Source organism: Pipistrellus hanaki, assembly GCF_964339955.1.
Source record: "Pipistrellus hanaki genome assembly, chromosome: 11".
Lineage (NCBI taxonomy): Eukaryota > Metazoa > Chordata > Mammalia > Chiroptera > Vespertilionidae > Pipistrellus > Pipistrellus hanaki.
In genome coordinates, this window is record NC_140513.1 from 54296050 (window position 1) to 54316252 (window position 20203).

Consider the following 20203-nt stretch of genomic DNA (forward strand, 5'->3'; position numbering starts at 1 on the left):
ATTATTACATGGAAAGCATGCCATGTAGGGAGGGTGAAGGATTGAGATCATTTTTGCAATCTACCATGATGGTCTATGGCAAGCGTGTCAAACTCAAAGGCTAACACGAGCCAAATAAACGAGGCATGCAGCCTGCGGGCCATGAATTTGGCATGCTTGGTCTATGGCTTTCATATTTGTTTTATAATGGCTAATGAACTTAATGACTTTTCGCTCATCTCTGCTCCACAGATGTAGGCATTTAAATTTAGTTCAGTCAACTTATACTAATGGAAAAGATCAGAGACTATGAATGTATATGTTTCTAGAACCCAGCAGGTAACTGGGTTATGTGTGTGTCGTAGTCTAATGGTAGGCATTCAACAGCTGAAATAAATCCCATCCATCTGCTGAATTAACCTGCCAGGCCAAGTTTCTTAGCCCTGGTCCTATGCTCTCTTAGGGCACATTTAGTTGTAATATTTTTAACTCTACCACCTAAAAACTATTCTACTACCAACATGGTAGAATTGTAAAGAAAGCTACAATACCCAATAACTGCTCAACTTCTGGAGTTCATGATGTTTCCTATGGACTGGGAGCTTGTAAGGAGGCTTAATTAACCTTCTGAGCAGATAACATCTCTGATTATTCTGTGGATACAGGGATACAAAAATCAGTGGAGGAAAAACAGAGTAAAAATGCAGACAAGCGTTAAATATTAAACCCTTCACTCTCAACGGGCAGTCTTTAATGCTGGGGAAACCTCTGACCTGGGAGATACTGAGCAGAAATCTTCCCTTGGCGTCTTCCTCATTCTTTCCCCGAGGCTCACAGAAAGTAAGCAGTACTTGATATTCCCAATTTCTGATTGTGAAGCTCTGATAATTCTCTTTATATGAAACCCTGTATTGAGCCCTGAAGAAAGGCACTGTATCAACTTTTTTTCTACAGCATTTACTAATTTCTATAAGATTATATTATGTTTTATTGAGTAATTCTGCTAATGTATAACCAAGTGGCACTATGTAATGTCTGCTTTTATTTTAATTAGAAAACAGACTCTATCTACTTGTCCTTTACGATGGTTCTTCATTTTATTTCAAGTGAATTAAATAATGTATCCACAACCAGAAAAACTGCTGCTTCTTTTTCCAGTTCCTCACCTTTCCCATTAAATACTCTGAAATAACAGTTTTAGCAAATTCATTTCCCTCGGTGACCTACCTAGTGTATGTCCTTTAGTGGAAACAATCCTCCTTCAGCCTAAATTACTTAAGCATATTTTTTAGAATTTGATACTGGAGATCTGTCTCCGAGAGCTCTAGGTTTGTCTTCAGCCAGTTAATTTAGTTTTGCCCGTAAGGAGTTCCAGATGCATAAGGCTCTTAAGAACAGCGTGTTTCAATGTGATATATACCACTGTAGTAGGTCTATGCCAAGACCAAGGTCAACGGGGGAAACTGCTCCTTATCTGAGATGGCAGTGGGTCAGATAGCTGATGCTCTTAAATGTGATGTCATCCGTTGCACTGGTGACTGAAGAAGATTTAAAGGTCTTTTATGACCTTTTTTATTTTATGAAATGCCACATTGATATGCAGGTTAGTTAGTAGGGTGGCTTAATGAATGAATTAATATATTAAAAATGTAAATATTTTATTAAATCCCAACAGATTAAAGGAAGGGCATGTCAAATTCCTATATATCCAAAGAGGAAAAAGCAGCCTATCTAGAAACTATGAAAGCACTTTTTAAAAGTTAATAAATTTTGAGTTGAATAAAGTTGTTAGATAAACAAAAGATAAAATCATCACACCATAGAGGTGCCTAAAAAAGTAAGATTATGATGTTATTCCAAAGGGATATGGCTGCCACAATGGTCTCTATATAAACACAGAAAATTAAAATAAATAACTTCAAGGAGTCTTATCTCGCAGAAATGAGGAAGATCATTCTAATCACCTCATTTCACAATAATTGAGCTAAGGGAGAGGGGGCTAGTTTTTCTGGGTTGTTTTTTGGTGTTTTTTTTTAATTGCAAACAGTTTTTCTCCAATAAAAATATTGATAGTTAACACTAACATAAACATTAGTTAGCAATTAATTTCTATACCACCTAATAATAAACAGCAAAAGAAAAAAGTTAATGTTAAGTTTAGCTCCTTAAACAAATATTTTTTTTCAAGTTATCTCATCTCTGTCATACATCTAATTAAGGCTTGTTTCAAGACGTTTCAGAACTTTCAGTTCAAGTGAGGCCCAAAGCAGGATTAATCTGTTTTTCTTCATCTAGTATTGCATGTTATCAGCCTTGTTTTCCTTGGAAATGTTTGAGTTTTTGTTTAAAGGAAAGATATACAAGTTCAGAGTGGGCCTGACTCTTCATGTCTTTTATACGAGGTGGTCTTTTCATTGTGTTAAAGGAGGTTTCACATTTTGGGATTTATGTTTGAGAGTTTGCGGTTGCCTTCCTTTTACTTTTTGGGCCAAAGCCTATTCTAAATGTATTACCAAGACTTCTAATATTCCAGGTCATATATCTTAGAGGAATGTTTTGTTCCAAGATCTGATCTTCTTTCAAGGGGAGAATCCACGAAGGCCAATGACTGAATGTTTGGGACCAATTTATGGCTTGGTTTATCCCATAAACCTGTTTGTTGGAATAAAAAATGTTGAAAATGTGTTTGGTGTCCATAACTTTTCCTAGCCATGCTGGGATTCTGTAACTATTGGCTAGCTCTCTTTACTTAAAAATTCCTTATGTTGTTAGTTCAATTGCCTTTCTGAAGTGTTTATTCCTTCACAATTTTCTTTCACTGCTTTGTTGTGATATCTTTGAAATGTAAAACATATATATTAAAGGTATACAACTTGATGTTTTGATATGTGTACACATCGAGAAAAGATGAACACAATCAAACTAAATAATTTATCTATCACCTCTATATAGTTATTGTGTGTGTGAGTGTATATTGAAAAAATTAATTTAAAATCTGTTTGTTTCCCCCCTCCCCCCCCCCCGCAAATTTCAAGTATACAATAAAACATTGTTAACTATTGTCACCATGCCATCTGTTAGATCTCCAAAACACTTTCATCTTCCTTTGACCAGTATCTTCTAATTTCCCTGGCAAACCACCATCCTACTCTCTGCTTCTGAGTTTCATGATTTTAAATTCCACGTATAAGTGAGATTATGCAGTATTTGTCTTTTTGTGTCTGGCTTATTTCATTTAGCCCTCCAGGTTCCTCCATGTTATCACAAGTGACAGGATTTTCTTTTTTGTTAACACTACATAATACTCCTTTGTGTTCTCTCTCTCTCTCTCTCTCTCTCTCTCTCTCTCTCTCTCTCTCTCTCTCTCTCTCTCTCTTCACACACACACACACACACACACACACACACACACAATATTCTTTATCCATTCATCTGTTGTCAAAGTACACTTAAGCTGCTTCCATGTCTTGGCTAATATGCATAATGCTGCAGTGAACATGGGTGTGGATACCTCACTGAGATAAAAATTTCATTTTCTTTGGACATATATTGCCAGAAGTGAGGTTGCTGGGTCATATCACAGTTGTATTTTTAGTTTTGGGGGGAATTTCCATACTGGTTTTCATAATGTCCTTAACCAATTTATATCTCCACCAACAATATACAAGGTCTCCTTTTCCTTTACATTCTTACCAACACGGGTTACCTTTTGTGTTTTTTTTTTTTTTTATAATAGCCATTCTAACAGGTATGAGCTGGTTGCTCATTGTGGTTTTGATTTGCATTTCCTTGATGAACAGTAATGTTGTGCACCTTTGCATGTGCATATTGGCCATATGTACGTATTATTTGGGAAATATCTATTCAGGTCCTTAACCTATTTGTATTGGATTATTTGATTTTTTTTTATTATTGAGTTGTAGGATTTTTGTTTATATTTTGAATACTAAGCCCTTATCAGATGTATGGCTTGCAAATACTTTCTTCCGTTACGCATGCTGCCCTTTATGCTGTTGAATGTTTTCCTTTGCTGTGCAGGATATTTTGGTTTGATCTAGCTCTGCTTGGCTATTTTTGCTTTTCTTGCCTATGCTTTTAGTGAGTGTCATAACCAAAATAATCATTGCCATGACCAATGTCAAGAAGCTTTTTTTCCTCTTTTCTTCTAGCAGTTTTGCATTTAATCTTTCGTCCATTGTTAGTTCATTTTAGTATTTGATGTGAGATAAGGGCCCAGTTTCATTCTTATGTATGTGGATATTTAGTTTTCCTTACATCATTTATTGAAGAGGTTACCCTTTCATACACCCTTGTCAAAGATTAGTTAATGGATTCATAGTAGTTAACCTAAACATATTTCAGGACTCTCTATTCTCTTCCCTGATCTGTATGTCTGTTTTTACATAATACCATACTGTTTTGATACTATAATTTTATAACTTAATTTGAAATCAGAAAGTGTGATGCCTCCAGTTTTATTACTCTTTCTCAGGATTGGTTTGGCTTTTGGGGATCTTTTGGAGTTCCATATGAATTTTAGGATTGTTTTTTTCTATTCCTGTAAATAATGTCATTGGGATTTTGAAAGGAAGTGCATTAAATCCATAGATCACATAGGGAGTATTAACATTTTAACAATATTCACTCTTAAAATCCATGAACACATTATCTATTTCTATTTATCTGTGTCTTTTTTAATTTCCTTCATCAGTGTTTTATAGTTTTCAGGGCAGAAGTCTTTCATCTCACTGGTTAAGTTTATTTCTAAGTATTTTTTTATATATATTTGTAAATGAGATTGCTTTATTAATTTCCTTTTCAGGTAGTTTATTGTTAGTATATAGAAACACCACCAATTTTCTTATTATTACTGTTATTGGGCTGAATTAGGAAAAGAATAACAAACAAATCTCACAGATAACAGAAGGAAGAAAATAATAAAGATTAGAACAGAAATCAAATAGAGATTAGAAACATACTTTAAATCAACTAAATGAAAAAAATTGAGGGTTTTTAAAAAAGATAAACAAAATTAACAAAACTTTGGCTAGACTAAGAAAAAAAGATTCAAATAAATAAAATCAGAAATGTAAAAGGAGACATTGCAATGGATAACTCAGAAGTTAGAAGGATCACAAAGGACTATTATGCCAATTTTACCCCAACAAATTAGATCACCTAGAAAATAGATAAATTCTTAAAAACACACATTTTCCAAGACTGAATTATTTCAATGTTTTGTTTATTCATTTAATAAGTATTTATTGCACATCTACTATGTATTAATGGGGTTACTAGTTATGTAAAGATAAAAAGTCCAAGAGGCAAGCTTCTGCTCTTGTGAATTTACCAGATTATTAAGTTTTGATAGATTTTTCTGAGTTTCTACTAATGACAATTACAATAAATTTTACAGACTAAAAGAGTTTTCTTCTGATCTCTAGATGGGTAACACATCTATAGCAGTGGTTCTTAACCCTAGCTCCACTATAGAATCACCTGGGAAGCTTTTTTAAAAATCAATACAAATATCTGGGTGCCTCTGAAAACCAATTAATTGAGAATCTCTGGAAGTGGAGCCCTGACATCCATGCTTTTTAAAAGCTCTCCAAATTATTTAAATGTATATCCAGTATTAGAACTACAGTTCTGTTGAAACAGACAATAGTGAAATGATAAGGTTTGTCTCCAGAGATTTAGAGGTTGGGATAATGAAGACAAAAAGAAGCTTTCTGGTTAAAAAAAAAAAAAATGGACATTTAATTTCTCACTTAAATGATTTCTACTAAAATGATCCAGTCCACATCACGGAACCAGCATGTCAGGATATAGAAGTGGCAATTGTCCCCGCCCTACAATGAGCCAAGGCAACAACTTTTCTGCATAATAATCCAGTTACCCAATATTAGTCAAGATCAGCCCTGCCCAAAGTGGCCAATCGACTGTAATTTCTGAAACTTTCTTCCATTCCTTTATTAAAGCCTATATACAGGGATTGGCAAAAAAAAAAAGTAGGTTTAAAGGTGTGAGTATGTGAAACACAGTTTATTCTTATATCATTATTAATGTATTCATTATTGCATCATCTGTGTTACAATTGTAAACCTACCTTTGCCCACCCCTGTATATGGCCCTTGAAGCCTCCATGTTGTTAGTATATGATTAAGTTAATGCCCAGTATCTGGGGTGTTTTATGCAAATTCTCTGGTATTCACTTCTCTTCAAATGTATTAAATTTCTTACCCACAGAATAAAGTTTAACTTTTCACCTTCAATTCAGCATCTGTCATTGCCCCTGTCCCCCTAAAAATAAAGAAAAAAGAAAGAAAGAAAAAAGAGGCTTGTTAATACTACTTGAATTCTGTTATTTTCTCTGTTTGAGCCCAACTTGTATAATAGAAGAGGAGATTTTTATCTAACCTAACTGTGTAGCTTGGTTTAAACCACTAACCACTAAGGTGGATTATGGTGTGTGTAGGGAGGTGGAGGTGGGGAGGGGGGAGGGTGTGGAGATTGAAATTAAAAATTAAAGGGACACCAGATACTAAGAGCAAAAAAATGGAGGGATACCAGAATTGCATACATTAGGGGGTGGGTCTTTTACCTGGAGGCAGAAAGAGTAAGTATAGAATGCTAAATAACATCCTACTTATGTGTGATGATCAGCCAAAGCCCATAGCTTACCTGTGCCAACCTCAAACAGCTGCAGAGTCAACCCCTGCCTCTGGGCTTTGGTGTAGGACTCACTGGTCAAGAGGGCAGCGCCTAGGACAGAATAGGTGCTCCCTAGATATTTATATTGGACAGATATTTAAGGTGCCCTTCAACTCTACAATTGAATGTGTGACCCTGAGGGAGAGGGGTCCCTTCTCCTCCATATGTGCACTCAAAACCCATTCTGCTGCCAGATAGGAAGAGGACCAAAAGTTGCTCTTCATGTGAATGGTTTTAAAGAAAAAGTGAGATTCTCCAGGCTCCCATTTTGCAACGGACATCTGGACGCTATGGGCGGATTGAAGAACTTTTGTCTCTAGCCAAAATAATTCATAAATTCCCAGCTCCAGGGTTGTACGGGGTGAGGTTGTGAGAGTCCTAGAGTTTCATAATATACATTTTCCTCATGGGGAAGGAGGAAAAGTTGGACTTGATGTTGCTAAAGCACATTTGTTTTTATTCTCATTCTTTGCCTCTTTTGGCTACCGAGCAAATGTAAGATCATTTGCAAACCTTATGGCATGTGTGTATGTATTAGAGAGTGCATGTCCTTCCTGCTCGTGGATCTCAAGCCAAAGGCAGCAATCTCTGGGCCCCGACTCCTCGTCAGCTTTCAGAGGGACCAAACACATTGCAATGACAAATACAATTTTGAGTAAATATGGGAAAATAAACACGTTCACAGCAAAGAACCAAGGTTTCTTTCCTTTGGTGGCTATTTGGTTTCATTTTAAACTTTTCATCTTGGGTTTATTATAGAAAGATTTTAATCCAGTTTCAGGGTTTAAAAATTAGAGCAACTGGGAGGCCAACAAGTCTCCGTGGCCTGAAATTATTCTTATAGCGTTTCCTTCTGTTCTACTCCTTCCCTTCCTCCTTTGACCCTTCCTTCTTTCCCTCTCTCCCACCCCTCCTTTCTCCCTTTTCTTCTTTTCTCAATAAATGGTTGTGGAGGGCTAATAGGTACTTTGCTGGGCACTGAGGCTCAAAGATCAAACACATAGACCAGTGGTTGGCAAACTCATTAGTCAACAGAGCCAAACATCAAGAGTACAACGATTGAAATTTCTTTTGAGAGCCAAATTTTTTAAACTTAAACTTCTAACGCCACTTCTTCAAAATAGACTGACCCAGACCGTGGTATTTTGTGGAAGAGCCAAACTCAAGGGTCCAAAGAGCTGCATGTGGCTCTCGATCCGCAGTTTGCCAACCACGGTTATAGACTATAGGAGAGAAAAGCAAGTAAAGAAGCAAAAATATGTTTTCTAATAATCACCATTCTTGGCAGGGTGGCCTTATGTAGTAGGTGTCCTGTGGGTGCTCTGGGAGTCTGTTGTGTGAACTGTGACCTTCCTGTTGTAGTTGAGCCTTGATTGCTGTTGTCACATCAGTGGGTGGGGTTGACCCTCAGGCTGACTGACTGTGAATCCTGGCCATGACCTCAGTAGATGTGCTGCTATGCAGAGGCTGACCCTACAGAGCAGGCTAACACCCCCCACCCCCAGCGGGACTCTGGCTGCCTAGATCACCTTTGGGTGTGCCGTTTGTGAAGCTAATTGGGTAGTGCTCTGTAATTGAATTTTTTAAAAAATATATTTTATTGATTTTCTTACAGAGAGGAAGGGAGAGAGATAGAGAGCTAGAAACATCAATGACAGAGAAACATCTATCAGCTGCCTCTTGGCACACCCCCTATGGGGGATGTGCCTGCAACCAATGTACATGCCCTTGGCCAGAATCGAACCTGGGACCTTTCAGTCCACAGACCGACGCTCTAACGCTGAGCCAAAATGGTTTCAGCTGTAATTGAAATTTTTAAAAAATTAAATTAAAAATCTATAGCTGTCAGCATCAGATGGCATGAGAAGGGTGATGAAGACCTATCTATACATTCTGGCCTAAACTGAATTTTAAAACTCATTGTTGTGTGTGTTCACACACATTTTCCTGAGTGAAATAACCCTTCCACAAAAGAAATAAAATGTTTGCTGAAAGGGAAGAGTCCAGGGCAGCTGCTGGACTTGTCTTAGTCTGTTAAAGCACCAGCCATCTGCAGACTCTGCCTCCTCACCTACAGTGGCTCTCGCTGCCCATGTCCCCCTGTCAAAATCCTAGGTGTCACTTAAACTTACATCCAGCAGCGGCCCTTAATGTCACTGTGCTGTGTTTACAAGGCATTATAATCACATTTACATTGTCTGGCTTGTGTTAGAATTATTTATATGACACCGGCCCCCATCAGACTATCAGCACTGTGGACCAAGGTTTTTCTTGCTTTGTTTTTATATCTTCTACCTTACATATAATAAGTCCCCAGTCAGTGTTGAGTGAATTAATTGAAGTGACTATTAGAGCTAAGAACCTGCTGTAGTACTTTGGGAAGCAGGAATAAGGAGGGAAGGCTATTTTTTGAATTCCCCTTTCTTCTATCCCAGGCTTGGATACCCACCTAAGATACATCTTCATAAGTTACTTCCCGCCATATACCTGCCTCTTTCCCCAATTCCTTCTGTAATTAGCATCCAGACCGCATCCATTAGTTGTTGACTCTGCGTTATACTGTTGTGTGTGGTGATTTTTTTTGGACTCGTAAATTTTTTCAACTAAATTTTAACTTTGGTAAGGGTCAGGGAAGTCATCATTTTTGCATCTTTCACAATGCCTTGCCTAATACTGGTTCAGATTTGATGCTCAATAAGTGTAAGTGACTGTAAATCAGAAAGCATTATACAAAACCTTGTTCACCAGGAAGCCCTGCCCAGGGTTCATTTTCACTTCTACATTGTGTACTATGCTTGTCTCGGTCGATTGTCCGAGCGGGATACTCAGAGCAGGTTCTGGCTTCCTTAGATGCTGGGCATGAACGTGATGGTTCACCAGGTCATTGTTCTTTCTTCTGTCCTTTTTGATTCCAGGAGCAAGCTCCTCTTTTTCATAACTCCAGTCCATATTTGTGAAAACACGAGGCTTTGTTGCAGCATGTCTGTCTTTGAAGAACAGGCCGAGATATGTAAAATCATACTTGTTTGGGGGGAAAAATTGGCAGCGAGTTTTCTAGTTATAATTTAAAACATACCAAACACTCATAATAGCAAATAAACCACTCTGAGACTCACAGGACAAACTCCAAAATCCAATATGTAATATCCTCACATGGGTCTAAATTTTAATTTAACAGCTCCGCAGCCTCTTAGCCAATGCAGAAAAATCTGTAGAAGTACAGAGACGCTGTCTTCAGTGACCTATGGTCGAGAGAAGATCAAACAACCAGAGGAGATGTCATCTTAGAACATTTTCCCTAAACCTACATCATTTCCATTTATATTGAATTTGGGCTCCACATTAACTCTCTCTGTAGACATAAATCAGAGCCTCCAAGCTGGGACAGCACTGAGAATGTTTTTAAAATAAGATATTAGTATAGAGCAGAGGTGTTGAATTATAAAACTGGGGTTACAAAAATAAGTTACCTGTGCCAAAAAATCACTTTTAAGTCAAGGCCTCAATTCATGGCACTGTTTTTCAACATGGACCGCCACTACCTCATATTCTGTTTAAAATTGCTTTGAAAATGCAGCTTTAAGGCTCTCTCTCTCTCTCTCTCTCTCTCTCTCTCTCTCTCTCTCTCTCTCCCTCTCTCTCCCTCTCTTCCTCCCCCCCCACCCCCCCTTAGGCCTCTGGCAGATTGCGAGGAGCTAGTGTGACACCAGGGCTGTGTCTGTTCCCAGGCAGCTCACCTACTGATGGATGAGGCCTGGCAGCATGCCTCCTTGTTGTTTGTTGTATTATTACAACAGAAAGCATTTTCAAAAGCTACATTTATCAAATTGTCATAATAATTTGGCTTGTATATCTATCTACCCAGAAAAAAAATAAATCTCTCCCTCAGCACTAATCTGAGCCACGTGATGCATCACATGCAGAAGAGGCTGTGCGAAATGAATGGGCATCCTGCTCGGGGCCCAGGGTCCTTTTGACTAGACGTTTAAGGAATTAGAGATATTTTTTATGTGCACATTGGAGGTCCCCTCACACCAAAACCCCTGTCTCCTCATTTCAAGCTGTCTTTCCACTGGCGGTTGTGTGTTGGGGGTGCATTATTCCTAGAATTTTGGTGGCTTGGTCTAAGGAAGGAGATTTAACTTCAAATGGGGAAAACGGTGAAGTTTGCCAAGAAGAAGACACCTTTTAATGTTAAAGAGCAGGTTTAACAAGGTTGAATCAAGTGTTACCAGATTCAACATTGCTTGTTATGGATAATATTGGAAGCAATTTTGCTTGTTATTTATGTTAGGTGCCTGTCTGGTAGCACATGGCTATGTTGGGGGTTAGAAGGGTAAAGGAGAATTCAAAGTCATCATCCATAGTAATATATACTCATTAAATGTTTGTTTAAAAAAAACTTTAAATCTATTTATGTTAATAAAGTTAATACACACTAAAATATCTCCAATGATGTAGAGACTAGAGGCCCAGTGCATGAAATTCATGCACTGGTCGGGGGGGAGGAGGGGTCCCTCAGCCCAGCCTGAACCCTCTCCAATCTGGGACCCTTCGGGGGATGTCTGGCTGCCTCTTGTAATCTGGGACTGCTGGCTCCTAACCACTCATCTGCCTGTCTGCCTGCCTGCCTGATTGCCCCTAACTGCCTCTGCATGTCTGCCTGATTGCACCTAACTGCTCCCCTGCTGGCCTGATCACCCTTAACTGCCTCCTCCTCACTCCGCACCTGGGACCCAGGATTCCCTCCTCTGGCCAGTCACAAGCACCTAGGATCCAGGCTGGCTTCGCTCAGGCCAACCACAGCCACAGAGGACTTTGGGCAGAAGGTGGCACCTGGCTGCAGCTGTAGGTGCCCAGGACTGTGGGGCAGGTAGCTTGTCCCTCTCTTGGGCCACAACCCCAGCTGCTGGTGCCCAGGACCTCAGAGTGTTCAGCTTGTTCCTCTCCCAGGCTGCAGGCGCAGGTGCCCAGGACCTCAGAGTGTTCAGCTTGTTCCTCTCCCAGGCTGCAGGCGCAGGTGCAGCCACTGGAACCCAGGACCACGTGATAGGAGGCTTGTCCCTCTCCCAGGCTGCAGCCTGGCTGGTCCCCATTCATCTCTCAAGAGCTCATTTGTGCCTGGCTTGTCCCCATTCCTCACTCCCCAGTGTTGAGTGAGCAGTTACAGTGTGAAGGTATGAAGGCATGATGGCCATTTGCATATTAGCTTTTTATTATATAGAATGTAATGAATATATATATATATTAACATTTTTATTGAGAAGTAATCAGAGTATTACATTCCATAAGTTTAAGGTATACAACATGTTGATTTGATAACACTGATATATTGCAGTATGATTATAACTTTAGTATTATCTAAAACCTTTATCATGTCACATAATTATCTCTTCTATTTTGGTATTGGTAACAATTAAGATCTTAGCAACTTTGAAGTTTATAATACAATATTGTTGTCGATTATCAATGCATTAGGTCTTCAGGACTTATCTACTAAGAGCAAGTTCATTTAAGCAGCATCTTCCCAATTCCTGCCACCCCTAACCCCTGGTGACCATGCTGTTTTTATGTAGATGCTTTTTAATAAAGGGACAGTGGTGAATGGACTGCTCTTGTTAGGACCAACAACCATACAAGTAGAATTTCCACATGAACAAGGCTCATTTGATTCTGATGAAAGGCACACTAAATTAGAATTAAAGAGTAACTATTTTAAACTGGGAGAGAATTAAATTAAAATGCAGAGAATTAAAGAATGACCTTTTGGAGCAAACAGTAAAGCAGAGAGCTAAGGGAAAGATGAGAACAAGGGACTTATGGAACCCACAAGGATGGCATGTCATTTAGCTCCTCTTTCTCCCCCACGAGCTAGGCAAGACCACCATCACTAACCATCTGCTATGCATGGACGCCAGCTCTCACCCCTAGTTTCTCAGCATTCAGCCTGACCCTGGGATGAGGACAGTGAGCATCTGGGGATAGCTTTACACTCAGGGTCCGGAGGTTTATATAACTTCCTTTTTGATGGCGAAGTTGATTGGCATCAAGTGTTGTTTCCTGAAAGAACCTCTCACAATAATGTGTCTGTGGAAAATGAAAAGCGGCCCAACAATGTGTTTGCATTTGGTTCGCTCAGGTGTTCTCAGAAGTCACTATTTCTCTTGAGATCTTTGTGAAAAGCCCAGAAATGTAGACGTGTTTTTCCTGGCTCGTTGGGGACGTCCTCCTGCTAGATTGCTCCCCTGAGGACTGAGCCGCTGTGAAGTGAGGAAGGAAAACAGGGCTCCCGGGCTGCAGGGAAGCCTGGCTGTGGCTGCAGATGCACTTGTCTTGTCTAATCCATGGTCGTTTCAGGACCCGGTGTCCTCAGTCAAATTGGTGCTGTGGTTTTCTGTCTCCTCTCTTGCAAAGAATTCAGTTTCCTTTTGGATGACTAAAATGAGAGAGATATATAAGCAGATGGACTGTCCTATTTTAAAATCCTTTGCCCAATGATTTATATTTAAGAAGTAGAAGGTAGCCCTGGCTGATTTGGCTCAGTGGATAGAGCATCAGCCTGTGGATTGAAGGGTCCCAGGTTCAATTCTGGTCAGGGCACATGCCTGGGTTGCAGGCTCAATCCCCAGTGTGGGGTGTGCAGGAAGCAGCCAATCAATGATTCTTTCTCATCAATGATATTTCTATATCATTCTCCCTCCCCCTTCCTCTCTGAAATCAATAAGTATATATATAATATTTTTTAAAGTAGAAGGTATTCAGCCCAGCTGGTGTTGCTAAGTGGTTGGGCATCAACCTATGAACTAGGAGGTCATGGTTTGATTCCCAGACAGGGCACATGCCTGGGTTACGGGCTTGATTCTCAGTGTGGGGCTTGCAGGAGATAGCCAATCAATGATTCTCTTTCATCATTGATGTTTCTGTCTCTCTCTCCCTCTCCCTCTCTTAAATCAATAAAATATATACATATTTTAAATATATATATATATTTAAAACGTAGCAGGTATTCAGAGAAATACAAACCCCATTCTTACTTAGTTACACTCGTTGCTTTTCTGAATCAAAGGCAAAACTTCCTGAGCCTGATGCAACTGTGGGCTGAGGACCTTCATGGTTCAGGTATTCAACCCACAGTTATCAGACTTTCTTGGAACCTTTCATTGACACCCACAATGCGTCTGGATCTGTCACCAGGAGAATGACAGGAGATGAGAAGAATGTTAAGGTAAAAAATGAATGCAGTCGACCCAAATTTTTTATTCCTAATGGGAAATTTTTTTTTTAAATATATATATTTTTTTATTTTTTACAGAGAGGAAGGGAGAGGGATAAAGAGTTAGAAACATCAATGAGAGAGAAACATTGATCAGCTGCCTCCTGCACACCCCCTACTGGGGATGTGCCCGCAATCAAAGTACATGGCCTTTACTGGAATCAAACCTGGGACCTTTCCGTCCACAGGCCGTGGCTCTATCCACTGAGCCAAACCTGTTATGGCCCTAAAGAAAAATTTTTAAAAAATATGCCTTTCTCTTTTAAAGACTTAAATTATATAAGCAGAGAGGGGAAGCCAACACATTGCTAAAGCCTGGAAAGCGAGCTTTTAACTTTCCACTCATGTCTTCTCAGGCCATCACATTATGATCATTGAAATGGAGATCATATCAGGATCTGGGTTTGGGTAGCTCATTATGTGCTCACGAGAGACAAAGAAAAGCATGCCACAAGCCTATGCCAATCTTATCAAGAGTGAATTAAAGTCTGAATAATTTGGAAATAACTTGTGATGGAGGTGATTTCCACGTTTGAGAGAAGGAATTAGTCCACATTCATAAACGGGCCCAGCGTAAAGGGCTGAAATAAATAAGGAACTTTCTGTACAAGTTTGGTTTGGATATATTTTTGTTTATATCTTGCTCTTCCATACTTGGGCCAGTTTCTGAGTCCTTAATTGGCACAGTGCTTACCGCCCTTGGCACGGGCCTCTCGCTAAGTCGGAGTTTTCGTGGAGAAGCTGCGTTGACCTGCGTTCTCTGTGATCAGGGCTCTATAGCTTTCCTCAGACACCCTTGTGGACTAAAAGGTCTAACGTTTGTTTTTATCCCAAGAGGCAGATTTCATTTTGTTTGAATGTGAGGGGAACTATTCAGCTGTTTTATATTAACAAACTATTTTTTTAAAAGGAGAAAAAGAAAGTATATTTTACTGTTTCATTCTCAGACGAGGCTTTTGTGCCCAGACAGGTGCCTTAGATGAAGAAATTCACACTTGGCAAGAATTAAAATTCTTGCGGTGGAAGAGTCACTTCATTAAGTAAAATTTACATTCGGGTTTAGTAAATTTGAACTTTTAAAAAAACTCAAGGTGCTCTGCCCTGAAGTTCTTTCACATCGCATTTAACTGACAAGGGTAGTTGCCTGGGAGATGTTCCAAGCGTACAGTGTGTGTCCAGGTACCCTGTACTCTCTAGAAGTGGATTTACCAGAATTGAGAAGCGGCTGATGTGTGGGTGTAGTAATGTTAAAGCACAGTTAACCCCCAGGCCAACTATTTGCTCGGCTTCCCAGCTTTAATCTCCTGTTAGTATTCTATGCATCTTAATCGTATCTGGTTCCTTTACTTTTGTTATTGTTTTATATGCTTTGGAGTGAGACAAACCTGGGTTTCCATCCCTAGTTCTCTCTTTTCTGTGTATATGACATTAAGCCTCCTAATCTTTCTCAGCCTCACTTTCCTCATCCATCTATTACAGAGTTGTTGGAAAATTAGTGATAATGTACACAAAATACCTAACAGTGAGCTAGATACCTATAGCAGACACACAATACATAAGTAGAGGCTGGTATCATTCTTATTATTCACAACTTGATAATGTTTTTCAATAATAAGGGTCTTTCCAAATTCAAGGCTTAACCACCTTAATAGCATATTTCAGTCAATTAAACTAAAGAAGCTCTCACTAAGTAAGTAGTAGGATATACAAATGGAATACTTAATTCAGGGATAGAATTAAAGTATTGGCAAATTAATATAATTGATGTTAGATGATCACAGGATAGTCTTTGGAAATTGTAACAAGTGTTGTTGTTTTTTCCCCCTAAAGCATTTTAAATGAATGTTTTACAGTATGTGCTTACATCTCCTATTATCCGAAGGTGCTTTTAAAACATGTGTGGGAATTTAAATTTGAAATACTTGGAAAAGGCTCATTTAAATTATTAACGCAAGTAATTTTCTGCTTTTTTTTTTGTTTTGTTTTGTTTTGTTTCTAGCAAACAATATCTCTATAATAACCCTTTGGCATGTGGACAGAGCTTTTGTAAGTTATCTCAGTTGGTGATCATAACTATATGCACTGCCATTCCAATATCTATTTGACAGATGGAAAAGTGAAGACCCCCTGAGAATATAAGAGGCGTATGCAAGGCGATGAGCAAAGTCCAACATCCCGAACTCCAAATCTTAACTTCAGATGTGTTTCCATTCTCCCGTTTAGGGAGATAACGTTAGGAAAAGAAAATAAAAGGAGATGAAAAACAGTGGTTTTTAAGGTCTTAAAGATTAACACCATATTTCACTTTTTAAAAGCAAGAAGTCCACATTGTATCCTCTGTTTTAAAACCTCCAATGAGTTCTCTTTGCCTGTTGCCAAGTTCAAATTTAGAAGGTATTTATCTCATCTCCTACAATTCCTCACATCAACCCAAAACTTCAACAAAATAAAACTGCTTGAAAATTTGCACATATAACATATTTTTATATCTCTGTGCCTCTGCCTACAGTTTCTTTTCCACACATCCTTATCTATTATAGATTTGGTATCTATTCTAGTTACCCCTATTATGCATTTAATTGATTTATCAAATTTCTACACCGTTTTTACTTATGTGCTAGGCATTGTTGGAAGTGCTTCATAATATTAACTGATAATCTCCATAATAATCCCAGGAGATAAGTAATAATATCCCAGTTTACAAATGACAAACTGATATATAAAAAACTGAGGAATAAAGCCAGGATTCCAGAAAGAGGGTTCTGGTTTCAAACGGGTTGCTCTTATCCATTACACTATATCACATATGCACTTGGAATTTCAAAATCGAAAAACATCTCACATTCTGCCAATTTTGATGTCTCAGTGGCACACCATCAAAAACCTCTGGGTTGTAGAATTCATTACCTTGTAAATGTACCATCAACTGGAGCCTCGCTAGCATCTTTTTAGACCCAGAAACCTGATATTTTTCAGTGATCACACCAAGAACGGATCCTTGTCTGGGAGGTGGACTCAGTGACTTGACCCAGGAGATTAATGTCTGAAACTAAAATGCCAGTTTATTAACCTACAACTAAAAATAGAACTGTCTCTCACATGGACCGGAATACTCATGTCAGCATGACCAGCACACTGCGCAGTCATGAAAAACCAGATCACTCTTGGCAAGATGTTTGGTCAACATGGCATCAGATCCAGGGTAATTCCTGGGAGGAACGGAACATTCATTGGCAGCAGCTTGGTTGGTGGGAGACATCCACATTGTGATGGCAGCAGCCTTGCCAATGGGACATGCAGGGTTTCAAGTTTATGAGTCCTTTCCCTGGGACATTGCGAGGCTGGGCACCGACAACCATGTCTCTGGCATTCTTCTCTTTTCCGTGATTCTAATGCTTGGCCAGCTCTTTCTTTTCTTGGTCACATTTTCTTGTTAATTCATATCAACATAGTCAAGTGTTTAAGCCTAGGACTATTCTGTCTCTTTAATAGAGTCTTTGTGTAATTGTATTTTCAGATGACATTTACTTCTTGATAACATTCTCAGACCCAGCACATGCTATTTATCATTCCTTTCACTAAATTATAATTGAATGGTTTTCTTAGTAGCAAAAACCAAGTCTTCTTTTTTCCCAGAAGTAAGTGCATTGCCCACCACATAACAAGAGCTCATTGGACATTTGTCAGACAAACAAGTGAATTAGGAGGCAGTAAAGCATCATGGTTATGAGTGTAAGCTCTGAAACCAGATGGCCTGGTAGCAAATCTCAGCTCTATTACTTAATAGTTGTGCAATTTTGGCAAGTTAGTTAATCTCCCTAAGTTCCAGTATTCTCATATGTAAAATGGGTAAAATGATAGTATCCTGACTCCCATGGTACCTGAGATGATGAAATAAATTAATATAATATAGCAAACTTAGAAATATTCCTCAAACTCCATAATTGTTAGTTATTAGTATAATCGTTCTCTCAGAATTTTATATTATACTAGAGACCTGGTCCTCGGATTCGTGCACTGGTGGGGGTGTGGCCTGCGGGGATGGCCTACTGCAGGAGCACTGCTCATCATCCTAGTCAGCCAAGTGGCTGTGGGCCCACCCTCTAAGCGTTTTCTGAATGAGGAAATTAGTCTGAGCTGATTATTTCGGGGTAATGTCTTGAGTAAAGGTGTGTTCTGTGTCCTGGAGGAATCTGGCAGAGAGCTAGCTTTGTACCCCAAAGCCACTCGGTGAATGTCCTTGATGTATGATGCCAGGTCGGTGACATTACCAGGGATGTTCTGGGCAGCCATGCTCCAGGATCCTCAGCCATCAGGACAGCCTCCCTGGGAGGTCCACAGTCATGTCACCTCTTGCTATCCGTCTATGCCAGCTCCCTGCACTCTTTCTAGAACACACCCTAGAGGGTCTGCATCTGCTGGTGGGGTCAGGCCAGAGTCTGGATTGTCTCAGGTATTTGATAGGTGCAGAGACTCAGCCTCATCCTGGGCCTGCTAGCAGTTATCCATTTACTGGGCTTTTATATAGAAAGATTTTCACTTTTTTTTTTTAAGTGTGACTTTTTTAATGAATTTATTGGATTTTATAGGTTTCAGATGTACATTTCTATAATATTGTACATTATTTGTATATTTTATTGTGCGTTCACCACTCCAGGTCAAGTCTTCTTCCATCACCATTTATCCACCCATTATCCTCTCCTCTCTCCCCCACCCCCTTTCCCTCTGATAATCAACATACTGTTGTCTGTGTCTATGATTTTTTTTTTCTTTATCCCTTCTTTTTCACCAATCTACATTCCCACCAACAGTGCATGGCTATTCCCTTTTCCCCACACTCTGGCCATCACTTGTTTCTTGATTTATTGATGATAGCCATTCTGACAGATGTGAGATATTTCATTGTAGTTTTAATTTTTATCAGTCTAATGTTTAGTGACTGAGCATTTTTCCCATGTCTATTGGCCATCTGTACGTCCTCTTTGGAGATGTGTCTATTCAGATCCTTTGCCCATTTTTAAATTGGATTGTTTGTTTTTTTGGTGTTGCCTTGTATGAGTTCTTTATAAATTTTGAATATTAACCACTTGTTAGATGTATCATTGGCAACTATGTTTTTTTAATTCAGTGGGTTGTATTTTCATTTTGTTGATGGTTTCCTTTGCTATGCAAACATTTTTTAGTTTGATGTAGTCCCATCTGTTTATTTTTTCTTGTGTTTCCTTTGCTTGATGAGATATATAAGAAAAAAATCCTGCTACAAGAAATGTCCAGGATTTTACTGCCTATGTTTTCTTCTAGGAATTTTATTGATTCCAGCCTAACATTTAAGTCATTGTGACTTATTTTGAAAAGAGCAGAGAACCGCTGCTCTTGTGTCATCACTGAATGCTTAATAAAAAATGGATTATTTTTGTTCACAAGAGTTCAGTAACATGAAAACTCCCATGTATTGCTAATGGGAGTATGTAATGGCACAAAGTTTATGGAATGTAATTTATCAAGAACTTATAAAAGTTCATTCCCTTTAGTCCAATAATTCTTCTAGAAATTTATCTACCCTAAAGACATAGTCAGAAATTTAGATAAAGCATATATGCATGGATATGGTTCATTACACTCTTATTTATAAAACCCCAAATTGGACATTACTTAAGTAATAGAAGAATGACTATACAAATTATATCATTAGATGGAATTTTATGTAGCTCTCAAAATGTTGTCAAATTGTGGGAAAATACCTTAAAAAATTTATAAGTGGAAAAAACAAGCTGCAAAATAGTATAAGTGATGTGATTTATTTCCTCACTGGAAAGAAATTAATAAATCAAAATAATAGTGATTATCTTTAGATGAGGCAACTATGAGGGAATTTTTTTACTTTTAGGTAATCTTTCTTTTCTAAAATCTCTGCAATGACCATATATTTTAGAAATAAAAACAATTCTTTAACCATTATGACTTTTTATATCCATTTTATAATTTATAAGATATGTTAAACAGTAAGTATAAATTTTATCATATTCAAAATTTTAAGTTTTTCTTTTGTGAAATATCTCCAGTGTCATACCAGAAATATTGTAATTAAGATAGGATTCATTTAATATTAATACTTTACAGAAAACCTTGCATTTATATTTATTTGGTTAAATAAGAACTAAGTATAAGTACTTATTTTAACAACCGAATGCTTAGTTACAATTCTTAAATGTACAACTTCTTTAATTCTGCTCAATT

The 20203-nt window shown here is 38.5% G+C and overlaps 1 protein-coding gene across 1 annotated transcript in view; it reads left to right on the plus strand.

Annotated features, from left to right (window-relative positions):
- Positions 1-20203, plus strand: part of ADAMTSL1 (ADAMTS like 1) — a 385178-nt gene that overhangs the window by 34889 nt on the left and 330086 nt on the right. The window lies entirely within an intron of this gene.